Source organism: Coffea arabica, chromosome 6c (genome assembly GCF_036785885.1).
Source record: "Coffea arabica cultivar ET-39 chromosome 6c, Coffea Arabica ET-39 HiFi, whole genome shotgun sequence".
Lineage (NCBI taxonomy): Eukaryota > Viridiplantae > Streptophyta > Magnoliopsida > Gentianales > Rubiaceae > Coffea > Coffea arabica.
Window position 1 is genome coordinate 21,533,054 of NC_092320.1, and position 16,255 is coordinate 21,549,308.

Below are 16,255 nucleotides of genomic sequence, written 5' to 3' on the forward strand. Positions count from 1 at the left end.
TAGTTCCTTAGTGTCCCGAATTTGGCATACAAAAAATCTCAAATTGTATCATCCATAAAAAGTATGTTTTTATTTAAAAAACTACTTAGTATTGCTTGTGTTACCCACTCTCAAGTTATTTATTTTCTCCTTAACATTAAGTTAATGATTAAGCACAAAATAAGGAAACAAGTAAAGAGTAAAAGCAAAAACTGTAAGAAAAGAAGTCATTGGTATTCAAAAAAGAGAGTACAAGAGATGATAAATTACAAAAAGCCGAGGCCAGGAATGCTGCTAAGCATTCCCTGCCCCCGCATCTTCACGACTCTCACCCTCTTCAGTGCTAGTGTCTTCTCCTCCTGCTCCACTTCTCTCGATCTCATCACCTCCCGGTGACTGCTCAAATTCAGACAACCAGCGATTGAAATCTTTCCGAACTTCAGCCAGATCTCTCCCAGCCTAGATGCCTTCAGCAATGCGGTCGCATAACTCTTTGGCATCCTCATTATAGTTGGGCTTGTCCTTAAAAGAGTCTGGCTGCTCGGAGGAGAGGAAAGATGCCGCCTTGTTGATGGCCGAAGTGTATCCAAACATGAAACTCGGCAGTGTTAACTCATCGAGGTCATGAGTGAAAGTTTCGAATTTGCGGAAAGCCTTCACAGCTGAGGTACCGGGATTCTCTATAGCCTCCCGAGCTGACTGCTCTTCTTGAATTCTTCTATCTTTTTCTTCTTCAAGAGCCATCTTCAAAGAGTTGATTGTGGTCTCGGCTTGCTCCCGCTCGGTCATAGCCTTGTCACGTTCGTACTCGGTAGCCTTCAGTTTTTTTTTTTCTAGTTGGGAGATCTTCTTTTGAAACTCGGAGGATGGCTGGTAATGCTCGACGATGTTGGTGTAACGTTGCGTCATCTCGAATAGAAAGGCCGTAGTAAAGATCCATGCCACCGAGGCGCTTTGCATTAGTTCGGGAGACATGAGTTTTCTGGCAAAAGTATGGTCCTTTGGCAGGACGAAGTGCACCAAAAGCTCGTGAGCGACCCGAGGATCTTTGCAGCGGTTGTTCACAGTAAGATCCCATTCCGAACACCAGTGTGTGCCGGAATGCATCTTGTTCTCCTTGGCTTCCTGAGGTCGCACGTGGTGAAAGTTCCACAAAGACGATCCCGTCACAGGGACTTCAGGAGGTACTGTCACGCCTCGGCCCGGGAGTGGTGATGCTATCGTCACACCTCGGGTGGCAATGCCTACTGGAATGGCCGAGGTCTGGGAAGTCTCGCCTGAAATTATCACTGGAGTGGATAGGATCGTTGTGCTTGCGGTGGTCTTCTTTTTCTGCAGACCAGATGCCTCGGTAGTGGCCTTCCGCTTCGGTTGCCTCTTGGCCACCACGGCGTTACCCAAAATGATCAGGTCGGACACTCTCATCACTACATAAGGAAAAGTGAAGTTATTCAGAATCAAGCAAAAATAAAAGGGAAATTCGCCATTTTCGTCCCTAAACTTTTACACTAAAACCAATTTCGTCCTTTATGATTTTTTTTAGCCAATTTAGTCCTTCGACTATTTTGAAGTCTCCAATGTAGGACTTTTGCGGCGGCGACACTACATTTTACATATTCTGTACAACCGGTGATGGGTACATCTGTCATTTTAATTAGATTTCTTTAATTTAAACAACCTTTGACCATAGTTCTTCTTCTCCTATGGAAATCTCATCCCATTCACCAGAAATTCGCACAAACTCTCACTTCACACACCCATATATATATATATATTCTTCAGTCCACGCTAAGAAAATTGAAGACTTTCTGCTTTACGTCAAATTGATAGTTATCATCAAAATGAGGCTTAATACTTCTCACCCCTTTATGTACGGCCGCATTGGGTGGTAGCCACTATTAATCAACTAAAAAGGGTGTTTTTTTCTTTCTAGAACACTGCTATTAAGCCAATTTCAAGAATCCGTGAGTACATACAAGTCATTGCTATTATTTGCCAACATAAATTAGTACCAAGAGTGGACACGAGCTATAATTAAGCTAACCTGTGAGGAAAAAGGCAAGCAGCGACGCCATTGTGAAGGCGGATCTCAGCAGCCTTGGCAGCAGAGACAGAAGGGAGATTAACGTGGGTGGTTAGGAGAAGGTTCCGGTGGATGAGGAAGCCGGTGCCGGCAGCTCCGATTCTGGCCATTAAGGGACCTATACCGGAGAAAATGGCGGCTTTCATTCTCTCCGACTTACCTCCGCCGTTACAAAAGCACCAAGACTCCCTCAATACCCCATTCTTGTTAATTACTTCAAGAATGCGGGATTAGCTCCAAAAAAAAGCGTTCCTTTTTTCTTTTTTTCCCCCTGGGTTTATTCCTTTCCAAGTAGTGGAAATTCAGATCCAGAATTCCAGCTGAAAATGCATATTATTCATTCTTCTTCTTAAGCTAGGCGCCCCAATGCCAATGCCCTGACCATCGTCTTTAGCTGTGGCTACCACTTGAAGGCTTCTAGCCACTCCCGCTAGTATTAATTCAAACAGAGCAAAATGCGTGAATAGAAAGATAGAATCATGGATAAAGCTAGAGAGACTGACTGAGCGGGTAATGTTTCAGGGGGATTTTGGAGAGCAGATGTTTATGGTAAGAGTAAAACAGATTTTTTTTTGAATGCATGGAAATTCGATCTCCATGAGTTGGTCTTGTTTCTGAAAACTTGGCCGCTAACACTCTGTTTCTTCAGTGCCCTTCTCCTTGCAAACCCAATTGTCAGTCGCACTAATAAGTGGATGTACGACATTACTCAGTTCTTGATTTTTTGTTTTTTCTCTTGTGAATTTTGTTTCATGATTTGAGTGTGTGTGAGAGAGAGTTTGTGCGAATTTCTGGTGAATGGGATGAGATTTCCATTGGAGAAGAAGAAGTCCGTATAAATTAAAGAATTTAATTTAAAATGACAGATATACCCATCACCGGTTATACAGAATATGTAAAATGTGGTGTCGCCGCCACAAAAGTCCTACATTGGAGACTTCAAAATAGTCGAAGGACTAAATTGGCTAAAAAAAATCATAAAGGACGAAATTGGTTTTAGTATAAAAGTTTAGGGACGAAAATGGCTAAATTCCCAAAATAAAATCAAGATTATGAATGAAAAAGTACAAGGTTTTTGAAACCTAATAGAAAAGAAGTAAGGACGATCCGGGCTGATCAGAGCTCAGCTGATCCCGCCATCAACAAGAATTGCTTCGGAAAAAATCCAACTGTTGATCCTAAAACCCGACCCCATGAGTTTTTGAAAATTCTCTTCTTCTATGTTCTCCGGAGAAATATATTTCGTCATGGTGGGGGGCTTCTACCAGAACCCCCTGAAAAAGTCTTTGGTAGGAACGAACACAAAGTTACGCTTCCTCTCCTTTATTGAGGAGGGAGCATCCACTACTAACTTCAGAACTCTATTCCCGAAGTAGAACCATCCCTTCTTACTCCCACTGTTTTTTATGGTATAACAGCGATGGAAGAGATTAACTGAGGGGACTATCTTTTGATGTCGGCACAGCATCTCAAATTCGACAAGGATCCGAACTGCATTGGGAACGAACTGAATGATTATCACCCTCCAATATTTGAGGCAATCTCAGAAGAACCTGGTGGTCGGCATTCTGAGCCTGTTTTCCAACTGATCCGCATAGATAGCCACCCTATCCCTCGGGGGAAGCTCTACTGATTTGTCCAGTCTGGGTGGGCGGATACTATAGGGTCCGTTTGGATCCATTGTTTTTGCCCTTATTTTTGAAAAACTGTTTTTTACATTCCAAATGCTACAGTAAATGTGTATTTCCAAAACAACTCCAAAAACACCATTTCCAAATAATATCAAAAACAACTCCATATGTATATTTCAATTATGTATATTATATATATATATATTATATTAATATAAATTGAAATATACAAATTGAAAATTATATATTTATATATTATAAATTATATAAATATTTATATACATTAATATTATACATAATATAATATGCATAATATGTAATATTGTATACATAAATGTATAAATATTTATATCAAATATATTATGTATATTATATTATAATATATACATTATTAATGTATAATATTATTATGTACATTATTGTATATAATAATGTATAATAATATTATGTATAATATAATATAAATAATATGTAATAATGTATAAATGTATATTATGTATTGTATATTATATTATGTATATTATATTATATATATACAATATTATGTATATTATACAAAATGAAAATTATATATTATATATTATGTAAATATTTATATAATGGAATATACAATAAATATTACAAATTGAAATATTATATAAACACCATATTTATAATATTATAATATTTATAATTAATATTAATATATAATATATAATATAGATTAAATATTTATTTATACATATTATAAATATTTTATTTTATTTAAAAATATTTTTATATATTTATAATATATTTATATAAATATTATATATTATATAAATTATATGTAATATAATATATATTATATATTATATATATTATACATTTCTATAAATGTACATTTATACATAATATATATATATATTAATGTATATTTATAATATACATTTACATTATGTATTTTATATAATATAATACATTTATACATTAATATTAATATACATAATATTAATTTTACATTTATACATAATATTAATACATTTATGCATTTATATTAATTATATTAATATATTTATACATAATATTAATATTCATTTATATAGTATTCATTAATATAATATTCATTTATAATTTATACATTTATAATAATATACACTTATACATTTATAAATATATTTATATTATGTATTATATATAATATAATACATTTATATATTTTTATATAAATATATTTATTTATAAATGTATCATAAATGAATAAATGTATATTTATAGAAAAATTATAAATTATGATTTATAATTTATACATTTATATTAATATACACTTATACATTTATAAATATATTATATATTATGTATTATATATAATATAATACATTTATATATTTTTATATAAATATATAAATATATTTATTTATGAATGTATTATAAGTGTATTATAAATGCATAAATGTATATTTATATAAAAACTATAAATTATAATTTATACATTTATATAATATTCATTTATAATTTATACATTTATAATAATATACATTTATAAATATATTTATATTATGTATTATATATAATATAATACATTTATATTATTATAAATGTATAAATATAATTTATTTATACATTTATATATTTTTATATAAACATATAAAAATATTTATTTATAAATATTTATAAATGTATTATAAATACAATATTATATATAAATATAAAAATTATAAATTATAAAATACTCAAAAATATGTTTTAAAAATGCCTCTAAAAATAATCCAAAAAATATTTACAGTAAAAGTTTTTCATATAGTTTTTGAAAAACAACCCTAAAAACAACTAACCCAAACGGACTTGTATTTCAAAAACGAAATGCTACAGTGCTGTTTTTGAAAAATAACCCTAAAAACAGCTAATCCAAACGGAGCCATAGGCTCCCTGGAAGGGGTATCTGTAGACTAGTGCAGTTGTTAGGGTTTCACCCATGATGCTACCGAATATTGGGACTTGGTCGTAGTCGATAGCCGATAGGTCCGGGGGATGGAGAGTTCAAGCACGCCCTTGTCCCTGAGCACCTCGGTCCCTAGTTCGTCATTGTATATCATCTCGGATTCTTCTTGGTCCTGCACTTGTGACGTCCCGGTCTCATTGGACGCTTCGGCTATCTCCTCTCCTCTCCGGAGTCTGAAGAGGTTCTCTCCTCGGATGGGTCGAGCCTCTTTGCCTCATTAAAATCCAGCCTCACTGTTTTCCTGTGTGTGCGGGTTACCCAAGCCATGAGCAGAAAGGGGAAGAAGAGACGGACTTACTATTTTTAGGTGGCTGGATGGCTACTAATAAAGCGTCACCTCGGGAGCTTGCTCTGATGGCTTAAGTTCTCACGGCAAGGAGTAAAAAGTGAAAGTGAAAAAAAGAGTGAAAAGTGAGAAAATGACCCCCTATTTATAAGGAGGAAGAGGAAACCAAGGGACGGTACATCGAACTTTCAAAAAAGGCGTGCCCTCCTCATTTATGAGAGGCCGTCATTTTGACCAACCGTCGCCTGACCTTCTGTCTTCCTGTCCTCTATATGTCCACGTTCCATCACTCAGATTGACAATTGTCCCATCGCTTTCCATATGTCCTTATTTGCTAGTATTCTACGCGCCATCATTATGGCGTACATGGGCTTTTTTGTTATTTTCTCATGAAAGCCTCGGGAAGCTACTAGCAACCAATACTGTCTCGAGGATTGGGGAGCTTATTGAGGATACTCATCCTGGTTCGGGCAATCCTCCAGCCCACTCCGGGATGATCCATCTGCCATGATCACCTCGGCTACTCCATGGATGTTGATGACCGAGGTGATCTCAGCATCCGACGTCACCATGGAATGGAGTGGCGATTTACACCACAACCGAAGTCCTGTCTAAGGATCTGACAACCAAAAAGTAGATATAACTCCTGTCACACTCTATTTACTGCCCTAACATACTGTCCTGACATACTGCCCACTGCCCAGAGTTGTCAAGTCAGGGTGATATGCTGTCTAAATCAAATTTCTAGGGACCTGGACCCCACGATTCTTCTCTCCAAATTGTCCCCTATAAATATCAGGGCCCCTCACTAAGACAAGGACGATTTTACTGGTAAAATCCTAAACTTTGAGAATATTCTTACATTTTTCACCTAAAAACTAACTAGATCGTCGGAGGAAAACCGGGGGACCTAGCCCCGTCTCTGATAAACTGAGCAGGTGATCTTCGTGTAGTTACCTTTTCCAGCAGGATTACACTCCAGCTACCCGAGGCAACTTATCCGGTCAGAATTCACCTCTTCAGTCCCAAATTTATATTAAATTTCTAAACTGCCCCAAATACTCTATATAGCACAATTTTAACCTTATTAACAATATCATTGTATTGATTGCACATGAATTACATGAATTGCAAACTTAAAAAAATCATAAATATGACTATATTTTAAATTTGTGGTAAAATCTACCAATCCCACTACTTGATCCTGCAATAAAAAAATGATTCCAGATGGGATTTTGATCTTGAGAACCATGATTTTAAGGTCCTACTTCATGAGATAAAGTCCATGGACCCCTCTATACGCAAGTTTGAAAAGGCTCCCAACTTGTGGCCTTAGCCCTCAACAAGGTTCCAAGAAAATCTGTAAATTAAGTAAAAAAAATTAATCTTTTTGGATGCTTACTTGGCTATTTTGATGAATTCGTGTTCTTAATTGTGTCTAATATGTTTGTTGTAGTCAATTATGAAGAAAAAAAATGTTGCTATTAAATTGTTAATGGTGGGAGAAGACCTAGGGGAGTTTCAAGAAAAAATGGTCATTTACAAATTGTGGACATTAAATATTGATTATTTGATTTGTCCCTGACTTACACTAATGATAATATAATTGGAATGGGTTGGAAGATCAAGAGGGCGCGATTTTGAATTTCACAATAGGATCATTATTTCATGTAGTCAAGGTTAATTAATTTTTTATGTATTTCACGTTTTGTACATGCGATGTAAAAATTATGTATGATTATTTGATTAATCATTGTAAACTTGTTTATATTATTTGTTTAGGTTATGAGGTCTGATTGGGGTTGATAATGATGAACAGACCATGTTTTGATAATTTCTTCTTCTGGTGTGGTACTTAGGGTAGGTAAAACGGTCCCTCCATTATTTAATACTTGTATCAATGACAAATTTAAAAAAAAAAAGATAAAAAGCTACAATATTATGACAAATAGTCGATTTGAGGTCTAAAAGTTTAGAGGACAAAACATTGTAGGATTTTAAAAAGCATGAATTATTTTCTTTTTCTATTGGAATTGCACATGAAATTAATTTTCTCATTAATGGTGTGATCTTAGTAGGCCTATCGTTCCATATGTTCGATCTGTAATTCGATTAAGAAAGATTAAATGTGCAAACTTAAAAAGCCATATTTCCACAGGAAAAGTGGAATAAATTAGTTTTATCATTTTCTTTTTACAATTTATAAATATGATATGCATTTGAATGCAATGCATTACATCACAGTCAGCTAAAGTTTGTTTTCCCTCTATTGAATTGCCAAAAAAAATATCTTTAGATGTTTTATGTTTTTAAATCATAATTCAGATGTGAAATGTGCAAAAGATGATTTTGAATTTAGAACAAATTGTGACTTTTTTTTTGTCGCTACGATAATATTAGTATAACCTATTTTAACCTAGACTAGGGGAGGGAGAGTGAGAGCCTAACCGACGGAGAACTCCGTTGAAATGGTGTCATGGCCCCAAATGTATTAGATAATCCAAATTCTTAGTTGTTAATATTGTAGTTTAGTGGAGGGCTTTGGATTGATTAGTAAAGATAAGCATGTATATATAGTTGTAAATGGTGGAAAACCATTAGGCAATATCAAAATTTTCAAGTCAATTTCTCTCTCATATTCCTAGTTCCTCTGTCTCTCCCTGTTCTTCCTCGATTTCTCCTTTTCCTTCTTCTTCTTCAACTAGTCTTTCTTGTATCTTCTTCTTGAAGTTGGGTTCTGACAATTGGTATCAGAGCAGCCCTTCCTTGGATTGCTATTAATTTCAATTGCAAGCTCTGTTTCTTTCTTCCTTTCCCCTTTCTCTCTATTTTTTCTTCTTTTTCTCTCTCTACTCTATCTCTGATCCTTCCTATCTACTATTTCTGATTCCTTCTTGTTAACCTTTCAAGATTCACCAATAATCCACTACTACTACTACAACTGAATTGAGTTCCAAATTCCCACCTTATTAAATTGTACCAATAGATGGAAATAATGTCTATGAACTCTTAGAAGACCAAATCAAGAGGGGAGACTTGAATATGGATGAGTTGCAGGAACAAGTTGAATTACAAGCTCAAAGATTCCAAGAACAGTTGGCCGCAAAAGGAAAGGGTGGCTATCATAAGTTGGATGTAACAATGTACAAATTCAATTGTAATATCAATATTATGCTTTGAATACTCAATCATAAAAAGGGGCATACACTGGAAGAGCATCAAAGAATTATTGAGGAAAAGCCTGCCACATCCATTCAAACCAAGGAGGTCCCTCTTTCAAAATCTACCCCAATCAAGAAATGGACTGATGCACATTCGGCGATGGTAGAAACAAAAAAATTTAGAGCCTTCTATGATGAAATGGAAGAACATTTGGAAGGTGACTATAGTTTTGCAATTGAAGAACACCACTTGTTTGATGAAAGTTCAAAGCTTCCTTCGTCAGTCATTTCAGTTCAAGGAGAGTTGCGTGGGGCAATGAACAAGAATTAGAATTCAGGAATCAACTTCTTGAAACTGAGACAATTAATTTGAATCAGAAGTTGATTGAGGAAAAAGTTGGCATGACTTCTTTTCCACAATTTTCAAGTACTGACTTGGTTATGTCTTCTAAGGGAAATTCTAGACAAGATGAAAAATGTGATGAAATCATCTTAAATCATCAAGTGCTAGATGACATAGAGATTGAAACTCATGGAATTGGTATTGAAGAAAATGTTGATGTTGAGTCACACGACTTGCAATTGATGAAAGAAGAGATTAATATGTCTAAATCTGTTGAGGGTTGTCAAAAACTAGAAAGGCAAAGATTGCAAGATGAAGTGGAAGAGCCTAGTGTATTGCAGCTATGGGTTGTTGTTCAAAAAAATCACAAAGCTGTTGAAGAATTCAGATTGTTGATGTTGTTAGGAGGTCCTGGATTGATTGGAGATTATATAATTAGTGCCTCGAAGGCAGACATCAAATTTGTGCTACAGTTTTTGAAGCTAGGAGACCTCATGGAGGTTATCGCAAGTGTTTTCCTTCAAGAGCACTTGGCTGGAATCATCGGAAAGGAGTCCAAATTTGTGATTAAAGCATGGGCAGAAATTATTACTGGGTTCAAAGGTGGCACTCTTACAAGAAGTATTAATCAAAGCCCAAGTCAAAATTATAGAATAGCCACTTGGGTAAACTTGAATAATGGTTGCATGTCTCTCCTTGAAGATGTTTCTAGTGATCAAGATTCATCCTTTGCTATTGAATCAAATACAAGTTTCACACTTGTTGTTGATGGCCTTAGTGGTTACCAAGCTAGTATGGATGTGGAAATGATTAAATCAGTGGCACTGGATTGAGTGTGTGACTACATTTATGGGTGGCACTGGTAGCTTGAGGGAATTGTTGCATTCAAGAGTTTCACATTTACTCTTTAAGAAATATGTGTAGAAGTTAGAAAATTTAAAGCTCAAAATTCAGAAATGGAATAGGGTTATGGACTGGCTACAACAGGATGTTGCAAAGGAGTTGTTCCAACTTAGAAAACAACTTTTGATAGAGTTTTGGAAGGGTGAGATCAAAGAGATTTCTCTATTGCACCCTGTCTTTGAGTAGCACAATGCCATTGGGAAAGCAACTGGTATTAGAAGATTATGAGCTGCATTTTGATTGTTTGAAGTTGACCAAGATAGTTCACAAGATTTCTATGAATGTTGCATTTCTCCAGTTTTCAGTTTCAAAACTCAATCCTTGAGGACAAGGATTCTTTTAAGGGGGGAGTATTGTCATGGCCCCAAATGTATTAGATAATCCAAATTCTTAGTTGTTAATATTGTAGTTTAGTGGAGGGCTTGGGATTGATTAGTAAAGATAAATATGTATATATAGTTGTAAATGGTGGAAAGCCATTAGGCAATATCAGAATTTTCAAGTCAATTTCTCTCTCATATTCCTAGTTCCTCTGTCTCTCCCTGTTCTTCCTCAATTCCTCCTTTTCCTTCTTCTTCTTCTTCTTCAACTAGTCTTCCTTGTATCTTCTTCTTGAAGCTGGGTTCTGACAATGGCAGCCACAATTAAGTGGCAAGTTGAACTCTTGACCTCCCACCTACAACATCAAGACTTTAAAGTTTTGGAAACAACCAACAGCACAAGAGGCTGTTAAATAAATTGTGACTTGACTTTAGAACAATTCACGCCACCAGACCAACAAAGAGATCGGATCAGTTGAGAAATGAATCAAAATTGGAGACATTGAAACAAAAAGAGATTGATTCCGCTTTGCACCCTTCAATTATTCCCAGAGTCCCATTTTGGTTTTTAAACTCTAAAATACGACACTTTAATACCTCAAATATAAAATTTGTCCCATTTATGTTACACGGTTGAAAAAAATGGACCAATTTTATACTTAAGCGGGACAAATTTTATATCCTAGAGATTGAAGTGGAATATATTTTATACTTTGAAGACTAAAAGGAAATATATTTTATATTTTGGAGAATAAAGTATTCCATTTTAAAGTTTAGAACCCAAAATAAAAATTTAAGTATAATTTAAGGATGCAAAGTGAAATTAACCCAGCAATAATTCACTCCAAGGCATGATAAAGTAGTCAGAATTAATTTCTAATATGGTTGCACTTGTAATAACTTTAATTATTCATTATGTGTTAATTATTGTATTTCTTGATTTAATAATGTCACTTTCTGTACCTAGGACTGTGTTGTCTTTTTGAAATGGGACAAGTTAATTAGGTTTGATTTCTGTTGAAGTGATGTACACGCAAATTGATTCCATACATACACTTTGTAATCATGTTTGGTTTAGGACATTTATTTTCTTTTCCTTTGGTGGGGTACTCAGGTGGCCATAACAATCTCCTTTTCGTCTCATACTTGAGTTAAACAGACAAGTTTGGATTGGCTTTACCTGAGTAATTATTTGTAAAAAATGCTTAGCCCACAATTTTTGACCCTAAAATACTAACACAATATAAAATGATTTACTGGGACAGACATGCAAACCACACATGAACAACCCGTCTCTCTCTCTTCTCTGTCCCATGCATCTTTTTTTTTTTAATTTCAATAAAACTAGAAAATACATCACAATAGAATAATTTTCGTTCTACTAGTTGCTGCATTCATTTATAGATGCGAAATCGAAGCCTTAAACAAGAAACCAACAAGTAAAACCTAATTCTATCGGAAACTATTGATGAATAGTTTCTGCATATTGTGTTGTTTTTTGTTTTTGTTTTCTGAAGCATTCATTCATTACATACTTTCAAAAATTATTGAAAGCAAGTACTTATTGGACGATTCAAGAGTAATGTCTCGATAAGTAAATGTATTTTCTTGTGACTAATGTTTATAACTAATAAACCATCACCGTTTCAATGATTTCGTTCTTTATCGATCTTAACCACTTTATTAAAGTTGCATAGAGTAGTAGCAACAGTTGGATGATTAGTCAACTGTATGCCGGCAAACAAATGAAATTGTATCCTTATGAATAATTCATCTTTCTGAAATAGTGACCCAAGCATTGCAGATTGCCCCAAAAGAGAAGGATGGGGAATTCAGATGAAGGAGAGCAATAAAGAAGCCAATAGGTTTTTTTTTTTTTGGGCTTTTTATCCTTATAAAATGCCAACAGTTACCTTTTCATTTGTACATGAAATAGGTAAGGATTCTGAATAAAGTGGGTGAGCCATAGTGTAAGGCCTGGTGCAACCCAATGAGTACAAATAATTTCACAATGATGCACAAAGATATATCAAATTTAAGCACAATAAAGAAAACTTAATTAAAGAGAAAAGATAAGAAATGCAAACCAAATATCAATCCAATAGCCTCTTCAATAGATGGCGATGCTAACCAAAATGTACAAGTGAAGGCTCACTCCTTCCTCACCCCAAACACTCTTTGGTTGAGCCAAGGAGTTTTACAACTATTCTAGTTAACCCTCAACAACCTACACTTGAAAGATCACTCACCCAATTAAGAACTATTTTATACAAATGAGGCAACCTTCACCAAGGTTTTACCACTTCAAGTGATAGGTTCACCTTCACCAAGGTTTTACTCCTCCTAGAGAGTAACCTTCACTTGAGCAACTTCACAACCCAACTTCCCAACCCCTTATACAACCAACAAAGAATCTTTCTACTCAAAAATCTCACTTGTAAGCTTGTATTTTGTGTTGGCAAAAGTCCCTTGTCTTCTTGTGATTTTGGGTGTTTATAGAAGGTGAGAAATGGTTCCAAAAGACTCTCCAACGGTCAAATATTAAATGCTGTCAAAACTAGCCGTTGGCCTGTCGGACGTCCGAACCACCTGTCGGACGTCCGATCCCTGCGTCCAAACCACCTGTCGGACGTCCGAACCCTGCGTCCGAACGTCGTCAGAGAGTCATCAAATCTTTGCGAAATTTCTCGTACGTCCGATGCGATCGATGTTCGTCCGAGGCGTGCGTCCGATCCTTCCGGACGTCCGATGCTTCCTCACGAGCGTCCGACAGATCCTTTCGGACGTCCGATAGCTTCCTTTCGGACGTCCGACATGAGTGCCCTGTTTTTGCTTCTTCTTTTGTACCACAAGAATCTGTTCTAACAAATTGCTCACATAAAAACATTAGTCCAAATCTACATTTTGGTTTGTTAATCATCAAAACCAAGGATTGATCGACCAAGGTCAACAATCTCCCCCTTTTTGATGATGACAAACAAAATGAAGATTTCTTTTATCAAATAAATTCAAATAAAGCTCCCCCTTAGAAAGTGCCAACATACAAAGAAATTTCAATAAATCCTACTCCCCCTTTTGGCATCAATCAAAAAATAAACTCCCCTTTTATTTTTCAAATCAAGACCATATTGAATATCAAAATTTTCAAATGTACTTACAACCATTTAGCACTTCTTGGATCAAATCTTCATGATGTACCTAAATATGAGAAATTTCATTTGGTACCCTTTCTTTATAGGGTCCTTGGGAGTTAATACGACATGATCTAGCAATCCACATGGATTTCATGCCTTTTCTCATATTTTTCTTTACATAGCAATCATTTTGCATATGTCCAAATTTGCAACAAAAGTGACACATGATAGAAGTATTTTGCACATAAGTGGATTTAATGCAACTAATTCCCTTACCTCTTATCATAGCAAACTTATTTGTGCCTTGAAAAGATTTTCTTTCTTTTGTTTGAGAAAACTTTTCTTTTTCATTTTGGAGAAACTCGTTCAAGTCATTAATTCTTTTCTTTAACAAATTTTGTTCCTCCAACATTTTTTCATAAAACTTTGTTTTCTCTTCCAACTTCTTTTTCAAATTATTTTTGCAATCAAAAGCCATTTTACATTTCTTCAAATCATCATTTTCCTTTTTCAAACATTTGTTTTCTTGAAAAAGATTGGAGTTTTCTTTCAACAAAGCATTTAATTTTGTTTTCAAATCTTTATTTTTAGCATAAGATTTTCTCAAACTTTTATGCATTTTAATCATAAGAATTTTCACATCATCATCTTCATTATCTTCATCACAAGAAGAGTGACAAGAATTTACCTCATCTTCTCCAAAGGCCATTAGTGCCATTTGTGCCAACTCTTCTTTTTCTCTTTTTGAATTGCATTCATCCCATGTAATTTTGCAATCTCCTCTTGAACTTCTCTTGTTGAAGATCTTCTTGAATCTTTTGATATGAGGAGTTATATCATTGTCCACTTCCATGTTTTCATTACCCATGAAGGATGGGTTATCCCCCACTTGAAATGCTTTAAAAGCTATGCCTCTCTTATACATTCTTGCATTTTCTTCCTCTTGCACTTTGAATTTCAGCTTTAATTCATAAGAGGTTAGGGAATTCACAAGAGATTCAATGGACATAGAATTTAAATCATTTGCCTCTTCTATAGCATTTATTTTGTTTTCCCATTCTTTTGGCAAGGCATTCAAAATCTTTCTATTTTTCTCACCCAAAGAATATTCTTTTCCAAGCAATTTAAGATCTTCAATAATGTCACCAAATCTACTACACATCTTATCAACATTTTCAAGATGATGCATTTTGAAAAATTCATATTGAGAAACAAGCAAAGATTTCTTTTGTTCTTTAATATCTTGGTTACCTTCATGAAATACACACAATTTATCCCAAATATCTTTAACTGATTTACAACCTTTAATCCTATTAGATTCATTTACATCTAATGCATTGTACAATATACACATGGCCTTGGCATTCAAAGAAAGGTATCTCTTGTCTTTTTCATTCAATTCTTGTCTAGTCTTTAATCTACTCAAATTAGTGGTAGAGTCAACTATTCTAGCTTCATAAGGACCATCTTCTACCACATACCATAATTCAATATAAACGGATTGTAAGAAAATCATCATTCTTTGCTTCCACATGCTAAAATGAGAACCATTAAACATAGGTGGTCTATCAATAGATTGCCCTTCTAAAAAGGAAACTTTTATGGTTGCCATGATCTTTACTCTAAGCGGTTAAACTTGATCAAAAGAGACCAAACTCTGATACCAATTGTAAGGCCTGGTGCAACCCAATGAGTACAAATAATTTCACAATGATGCACAAAGATATATCAAATTTAAGCACAATAAAGAAAACTTAATTAAAGAGAAAAGATAAGAAATGCAAACCAAATATCAATCCAATAGCCTCTTCAATAGATGGCGATGCTAACCAAGATGTACAAGTGAAGGCTCACTCCTTCCTCACCCCAAACACTCTTTGGTTGAGCCAAGGAGTTTTACAACTATTCTAGTTAACCCTCAACAATCTACACTTGAAAGATCACTCACCCAATTAAGAACTATTTTATACAAATGAGGCAACCTTCACCAAGGTTTTACCACTTCAAGTGATAGGTTCACCTTCACCAAGGTTTTACTCCTCCTAGAGAGTAACTTTCACTTGAGCAACCTCACAACCCAACTTCCCAACCCCTTATACAACCAACAAAGAATCTTTCTACTCAAAAATCTCACTTGTAAGCTTGTATTTTGTGTTGGCAAAAGTCCCTTGTCTTCTTGTGCTTTGGGGTGTTTATAGAAGGTGAGAAATGATTCCAAAAGGCTCTCCAACGGTCAAATATTAAATGCTGTCAAAACTAGCCGTTGGCCTGTCGGACGTCCGAACCACCTGTCGGACGTCCGATCCCTGCGTCCAAACCACCTGTCGGACGTCCGAACCCTGCGTCCGAATGTCGTCAGAGAGTCATCAAATCTTTGCGAAATTTCTCGTACGTCCAATGCGATCGATGTGCGTCCGAGGCGTGCGTCCGATCCTTCCGGACGTCCGATGCTTCC